The sequence below is a fragment of the Amblyraja radiata genome, chromosome 47, assembly GCF_010909765.2.
Source record: "Amblyraja radiata isolate CabotCenter1 chromosome 47, sAmbRad1.1.pri, whole genome shotgun sequence".
NCBI classification, from domain to species: domain Eukaryota; kingdom Metazoa; phylum Chordata; class Chondrichthyes; order Rajiformes; family Rajidae; genus Amblyraja; species Amblyraja radiata.
In genome coordinates, this window is record NC_046002.1 from 4,729,620 (window position 1) to 4,737,576 (window position 7,957).

The 7,957-nt window shown below is 46.1% G+C and overlaps 1 long non-coding RNA gene across 1 annotated transcript; it reads left to right on the forward strand.

Annotated features, from left to right (window-relative positions):
- Positions 1-908: 908 nt before the first annotated feature.
- On the forward strand, positions 909-4,940 carry LOC116968909. The gene is made up of 3 exons (XR_004410552.1): positions 909-919; positions 1,224-1,229; positions 4,645-4,940. It is a non-coding gene; the product is annotated as an uncharacterized LOC116968909 (long non-coding RNA).
- Positions 4,941-7,957: the final 3,017 nt, after the last annotated feature.

Here is a 7,957-nt window from a genome sequence, read left to right on the forward strand (position 1 = left end):
TTGCCTATTTCCTTCGCTACATAGATGCTGCTGCACCCGCTGAGTTCCTCCAGCACTTTTGTCTACCTTCAATTTTCCAGCATCTGCAGTTTCTTCTTAAACGCCGAGTTTAATGATTCATCCTGAAGATCAAATGTCATGGGAATGTGGGACTGGTGGTTTGAATCTTGAACCCACTAAGTACTGACTCATAGGCAAATATGCTATTCATTGTACCACACCTGAAACATTCTTCACAAAACAGATGATGTAAGCTCTCAGGATTGTCATGATTTATTCGTTTCGTTTAGAGAAACATCATGGGAGCAGCCCCTTTGCCTTACCGAGTCCGCACTGACCCGGTGATCGCCCGTATATAAAATTATAAAAGGACTGGACAAGCTAGATGCAGGAAAAAATGTTCCCAATGTTGGGCGAGTCCAGAACCAGGGGCCACACACAGTCTTAGAATAAAGGGGAGGTAATTTAAGACTGAGGTGAGAAAAAACTTTTTCACCCAGAGAGTTGTGAATTTGTGGAATTCCCTGCCACAGAGGGCAGTGGAGGCCAAGTCACTGGATGGATTTAAGAGAGAGTTAGATAGAGCTCTAGGGGCTAGTGGAGTCAAGGGATATGGGAAAGGACTGTCAAGTGCTTTCCATGCAAGAGGAATTTTAAATTTTAATTTGGTTTGCTGTTTATTGTTAGTTTTTGTTTTTTTTATAAATTAATTATAAATATTCCATTATTTTTTGAAAATTCTTTTAAAAGTTCAGAAAGTACTGAGGAGGGAAGGCAGGCACGGGTTACTGATTGGGGACGATCAGCCATGATCACAATGACAATGAATGGCGGTGCTGGCTCGAAGGGCCGAAGGGCCTCCTCCTGCACCTATATTCTATGTTTCTAACTATCAGCAGAGAGCTGGAGCTTCAGTGAAGTAGCTCTCCAGTGTATGTTTTTTGCAGTATAACGGTGGTGGTGCCTGGCACAAGGCCTAATGAGAGTTACTGCATTACATCTACTATTAACTGCTGATTATCTAGTTCTGAACAGTAACACAAGGTACTCTGTGTGAGGTACAATATGCTAAATTAATAAATGAACTAAGTAGATAGAGCTGCATCCATTGACACCTCGCTCTGCCTCGGCAAGGCTTCGCTGGAGAGAAGGAAGGGGTGACCTTTCGGGTCGAGACCCTTCTTCAGACCAGAGATGCTGCTTGACCTGCTGAGTTACTCCAGCACTTTGTGTGTGTGTTTTTTTTTGTGGTAAACCAGCATCTGCAGTTCCTACACATTTCGTCCGCAGTTCCTTTGCAATCGTGTGTAGGATAGAACAAGTGTACATAGAAACATAGAAACATAGAAACATAGAAAACAGGTGCAGGAAGAGGCCATTTGGCCCTTCGAGCCAGCACCGCCTTTCATTGTGATCATGGCTGATCGTCCCCAATCAATAACCCATGCTTGCCTTCTCCCCCTATCCCTTGACTCCACTAGCCCCTAGAGCTCTATCTAATGCCCCTGTCCCACTTAGGAAACCTGAACGGAAACCTCTGGAGACTTTGCGCCCCACCCAAGGCTTCCATGCGGTTCCCGTAGGTTTTTGTCAGTCTCCCTACCTGCTTCCACTGCCTGCAACCTCCGGCAACCACCTGCAACCTCCGGGAACTGCACGGAAACCTTGGGTGGGGCGCAAGGTCTCCAGAGGTTTCCGTTCAGGTTTCCTAAGTGGGACAGGGGCATTAGATAGAGCTCTAGGGGCTAGTGGAGTCAAGGGATAGGGGGAGAAGGCAAGCATGGGTTATTGATAGGGGACGATCAGCCACGATCACAATGAATGGCGGTGCTGGCTCGAAGGGCCGAATGGCCTCTTCCTGCACCTGTTTTCTATGTTTCTATGTACACTTGTTATATCCTACACACGACTGCAAAGGAACTGCGGACGAAATGTGTAGGAACTGCAGATGCTGGTTTACCACAAAAAAAAACACACACACAAAGTGCTGGAGTAACTCAGCAGGTCAAGCAGCATCTCTGGTCTGAAGAAGGGTCTCGACCCGAAAGGTCACCCCTTCCTTCTCTCCAGCGATGCTGCCTGTCCCGCTGAGTTACACCAACATCTCTGGAGAACTAGGATAGGTGACGATTTAGACAATAGCCAATAGACGCAGGAGTAGGCCATTCGGCCCTTCGAGCCAGCACCGCCATTCAAGGTGATCATGTTTGATCATCCCCAATCAGTACCCCGTTCCTGCCTTCTCCCCATATCCCCTGACTCCGCTATCTTTAAGAGCCCTATCTAACTCTCTCTTGAAAGCATCCAGAGAACCGGCCTCCACCGCCCTCTGAGGCAGAGAATTCCACAGACTCACAACTTTCTGTGAGAAAAAGTGTTTCCTCGTCTCCGTTCTAAATGGCGTATCCCTTTATTCTTAAATTTTGGCTCAGAACCCTTCTTCAGATTGTGGTGGGGCCGGGGAGGGAAGAAAGGTGGAGGAGAGGAGGGGAGGAATATATAATAATGGTATAAGTTTACAAATAATAATTTTTCCAGCTTATTTTCCTTGCTGGTGTGGCTATGATGCTACTCAACAGCTCCACCAGCAGGCGCTGAGTTGAATTGCAGTTCTTTAAAAAGTCTTTGGACCAGAAACACTACTAGTCAATAGACAATAGACAATAGGTGGAGGAGTAGGCCATTCGAGCCAGCACCGCCATTCAATGTGATCATGGCTGATCATCCCCAATCAGTACCCCGTTCCTGCCTTCTCCCCATATCCCCTGACTCCGCTATCTTTAAGAGCCCTATCTAGCTCTCTCTTGAAAGCATCCAGAGAACCTGCCTCCACCGCCCTCTGAGGCAGAGAATTCAACAGACTCACCACTCTCTGTGAGAAAAAGTGTTTCCTCGTCTCAGTTCTAAATGGCTTACTCCTTATTCTTAAACTGTGGCCCCTGGTTCTGGACTCCCCCAACATCGGGAACATGTTTCCTGCCTCTAGTGTGTCCAAGCCCTTAACAATCTTATATGTTTCAATGAGATGCCCACTCATCCTTCTAAACTCCAGAGTGTACAAGCCCAGCTGCTCCATTCTCTCAGCATATGACAGTCCCGCCATCCCGGGAATTAACCTGGTGAACCTACGCTGCACTCCCTCAATAGCAAGAATGTCTATCCTCAAATTAGGGGACCAAAACTGCACACAATACTCCAGGTGTGGTCTCACTAGGGCCCTGTACAAATGCAGAAGGACCTCTTTGCTCCTATGTTCGATTCCTCTTGTTATAAACAATCTTCCGGCTTTAAACCTTTTGATTCAAAACTGCCGGTGGGGCATCAACCGGTTCAACTTCTCCACTCCCGTCTCACTCTAACTAGGGATCTAACCTCTAACTGGCACTCTAACCTCTCCCCTAGTTTGGACATGCTAGAGGCAGGAAACATGTTCCCGAAGTTGGGGGAGTCCAGAACCAGGGGCCACACACACAGTTTAAAATAAGGGGTAAGCCATTTAGAACGGAGACGAGGAAACACTTTTTCACACAGAGAGTGGTGAGTCTGTGGAATTCTCTGCCTCAGAGGGAGGTGGAGGCTGGTTCTCTGGATACTTTCAAGAGAGAGCTCAATAGGGCTCTTAAAGATAGCGGAGTCAGGGGGATGTGGGGAGAAGGCAGGAACGGGGCACTGATTGGGGATGATCAGCCAGGATCACATTGAATGGCGGCGCTGGCTCGAAGGGCCGAATGGCCTACTCCTGCATCTATTATCTAAAAAAAACTGTAAACTCTGATCTCTGATCTGGAAGAGATGAGATTCCTCTTAGCAGGCAAAGCAGACCAATTCCAAAAGACGTGGTGTACGTTTTTGGAACTATTACAAGCATGAGGTGCAATAGTAATCTAAAAAATAAATAAATAAATAAACAAATAAATAGTGCCAGGATCTGGCAACGGGGGGTAAAACAACAAAAACAGACTTGGTTGGTAGTTCCCTTTCTGCGGAGTTTAATGTTATAATAGAGCGATTGTTTCTCCTTTCTTTTTCCTTCTTTTCTAGGGTCTACTTTCTTTCTTTCTTTACTTCCTTCTCTAACTTCTTTTCTAAGGGGCTTTCTTTTCTCAACACCCTCTTGCACCTGCACGACTCTTGCGCACTTTCCTTACTTTCTTTACTTCTATCTTTTTCTTAAAGCTTAAAAAATGAAGCGGTACAAAAAAATGTATTAAGACATATGTGTTGTGTATTATTGTAACTTACCGTACTTCTAATAACTTACCGTACTTTTTTTTTTAAACTCTGATCTCACCAGTGTCTAATTTACTGTTGTGTTGTGTCTTTTTTAAATTGTTTTTTTTTCTAAGTTGTAAATACTGATTCTGTTCTATTCTGTCCTGTGGCCTTTTGCACAATCCGAAGGCATTGCCACTTCCATTTCACTGCTCATCTTGTATGTGTATGTGACAAGTAAACTTGACTTGACTGTGGAGTCGATGCTATTGTTATGCCCATTGTCAAAAATGTCACCAGTAAAAAAAAAAAACACTCACGATCGGTTAATTTTATAAAATCTCTTTTATTGCCATTGAAAGAATACAAAATTTTCCTTAAAACTGTAAGACACAGATTCTAATTAATTTGAAAGTCGTTTCCCTTCTTTAGTGAACACTGAGTACAATTCTGTGGCAAAAGCAGGGGAATCCCAAACTGCGGCATGGCAGTGTGATGTGATCTTCCTGTTCATTTTCCACAGTGGTGGGGGGGAGGGGGTGTACATACTATACCTACCCCCATTATCAGACTTGACGAACTCTGGATGTACAGTGAAGCCTGTGCTATGTGGTCACCTGGGAACTGATCGCTGCTTACCACAGCCCACGTTCCCCCATTGCTCCTCCAGACATGATCGTAACATTTAACCTGTTCGCTGCCAAGTATAATTCCCCCCCCCCCCCCCCCCCCCCCCCCCACACACTGTGTAGGAAGGAACTGATTTGAACCGGAGAGATATCGCCACGCAAGGCCGGAGTGACTCAGCGGGTCAGACGGCATCTCTGAAGAAGAGCAGGTGACGTTTCGTGGGTCAAGACCCTTCTTCAGATTCAGAGTCAGGGGAGAGGGAAACTGGAGATATTGGGCCTAATATCTCCAGTTAATGGGCCTGTTCCACTTAGGCGATTTTTTGGGCGACTATCAAAAAATTTTCGGCATGCTGAAAATTTTTCGCCGTCTGTGAAGACAATTTGGCCGGTCGTACGTTGTCGCTGGGTTAACATAGGTTGTCGATGGTGCTGACTTTGGTGAATTCTATTCCGCTGGCAATCGCCTAAAAAAATCGCCCAAGTTGGACAAGAGAGAGTCAAGAGTTTGTATTGTCACGTGTCCCAGATAGGACAATGAAATTCTTGCATTAGGCCCATTAGTTTAGAAGGATGAGTGGGCATCTCATTGAAACATATAAGATTGTTAAGGTTTTGGACACGCTAGAGGCAGGAAACATGTTCCCAATGTTGGGGGAGTCCAGAACCAGGGGCCACACACACAGTTTAAGAATAAGGGGTAGTCCATTTAGAACGGAGACGAGGAAACACTTTTTCTCACGGAGAGTGTTGAGTCTGTGGAATTCTCTGCCTCAGAAGGGCGGTGGAGGCCGGTTCTCTGGATGCTTTCAAGAGAGAGCTAGATAGGGCTCTTAAAAATAGCGGAGTCAGGGGATATGGAGAGAAGGCAGGAACGGGGTACTGATTGTGGATGATCAGCCATGATCACATTGAATGGCGGTGCTGGCTCGAAGGGCCGAATGTCCTACTCCTGCACCTATTGTCTATGATCACATTGAATGGCGGTGCTGGTTCGAAGGGCCGAATGGCCTACTCCTGCACCTATTGCCTATTGTTTATTAGTTATGAGAATGGCAGATGATGGCATCGTTAGCCGCTTCTCGGTAGGTGTCTCAGAAGAAGGGCCTCGACCCGAAACGTCACCTATTCCTTTCCTCCAGAGCTGCTGCCTGGCCCGCTGACCGAATCCAGCTTCTTGTGTCTTTATCTATTTTTCTCCCCCCACCCCCCCCCCACACCATTGGAAGTGACCTGAGTATTTCCTCAGGGGGAGCACTGAACAGGTTAAAGCTTACAATCACAAATAGCATTAACGAGTTAAAAGTTCCATTTGATTTACACAAAAGCAAAACGATACCGTTTCTGAAATCCTTAAAGTGGAATTAGCTACGCGTTTGCTAGCTTCTATGTTAAGTTTCCAAGTGACCAATTGGTACGGATCGCTGGGGCACACTTATACCGTAAGGTACTGATTTGAGATCGGTACTTGGAAGTATTATTAAGGCAGTAACTTCAGTGTGAACCATGCCGACCAGCTTTGGCCCTGGCATATGTGCTGTGTTTTGGCAGCTGTTGTTCGGTTGTCACCTTGCGTGAAGCTAAAACACTGCGTCTCTCGTATCAGGCAGGGGCTCGTGAAGGCCGCTCCCAGGCCTGTGTGGAATGTGACTTGAGCCAGAGGCCAGATCGTACAGAACGACGCACTATAACCCTCCCCTCAGTTCACCCTGGCATCCGTCTTCTGAGTTTTTAAGAAGGAACCGCAGATGCTGGAAAATGGAAGGTAGACAGAAATGCTGGAGAAACTCAGCGGGTGCAGCAGCATCTATGGAGCGAAGGAAATAGGCAGCGTTTCGGGCCGAGGGGAGGCCATTTAAGACTGAGGTGAGAAAAAAACCTTTTCACCCAGAGTTGTGAATTTGTGGAATTCCCTGCCACAGAGGCCAAATCACTGGATGGATTTAAGAGAGAGATAGATAGAGCTCAAGGGGCTAGTGGATTCAATGGGAGAAGGTAGGCACGGGTTATTGATTGGGGACGATCAGCCATGATCACAATGAATGGCGGTGCTGCCTCGAAGGGCCGAATGGCCTCCTCCTGCACCTATTGTCTATTGTCCATTGAATGGCAGTGCTGGCTCGAAGGGCCGAATGGCCTCCTCCTGCGCCTATTTTCTATGTTAGGGCTAACGGAATCAAGGGATGTAGGGAGAAGGCATGCACGGGTTATTGATTGGGGACGATCAGCCATGTTAGGGCTAACGGAATCAAGGGATGTAGGGAGAAGGCAGGAACAGGGGGAAACAAACTGATTTTTGGATGATCAGCCACGATCATATTGAATTGCCGGTGCTGGCTCGAAGGGCCGAATGGCCTCCTCCTGCGCCTATTTTCTATGTTAGGGCTAACGGAATCAAGGGATGTAGGGAGAAGGCAGGAACGGGGGGGGAACAAACTGATTTTTGGACGATCAGCCACGATCATATTGAATTGGCGGTGCTGGCTCGAAGGGCCGACTGGCCTACTCCTGCGCCTATTCTCTTTGTTTCCACGCTGGCAGGCAAATGCTACGATCTCAAGACGCCCATGCTAAAGATGAGTGCCCACACATTTATGTACATTGATAATTCACACAAAGATAGCATGCACAGCCCCGAAACATCGCGGATAGTGCCAGGAAAATTCGACAGCAAACTTGCGAGACCACATACACAGGCTGGACTGTAGTCAGCACCCAAAGGGCAACAAATCCTACGTTTCTTTTTGTTATAGTGACCAAGTCACTCAGTACAGCATCAATAAAACACCTTCACTAAAAAAAAACCTACAATCCTTCTACATAATATAGTAAAATAAACTTAGAAACTTTTTTTTTCCTCAAAACTTATTTTTTTCGTAGTTTTTTTTTCTTGTAAATATCGAATACCTATGAAGAGTAATATTTTTTTTTTTTTTTTTGCAGTTTCAACTTCTTTGTAAGAAAGATTATTATTGTATAAAACCTTAGGAATAGTGAAAAATAGGTTGGATTTCGATTCTCTTTTTTGTAAATCACACTCGCACTTATTTTTTATTTTTTTTGCGGCTGGCGTCTTCGGGGAATTCTCGCGGTCCGTTGCCCGGAGCCCGGAAGAC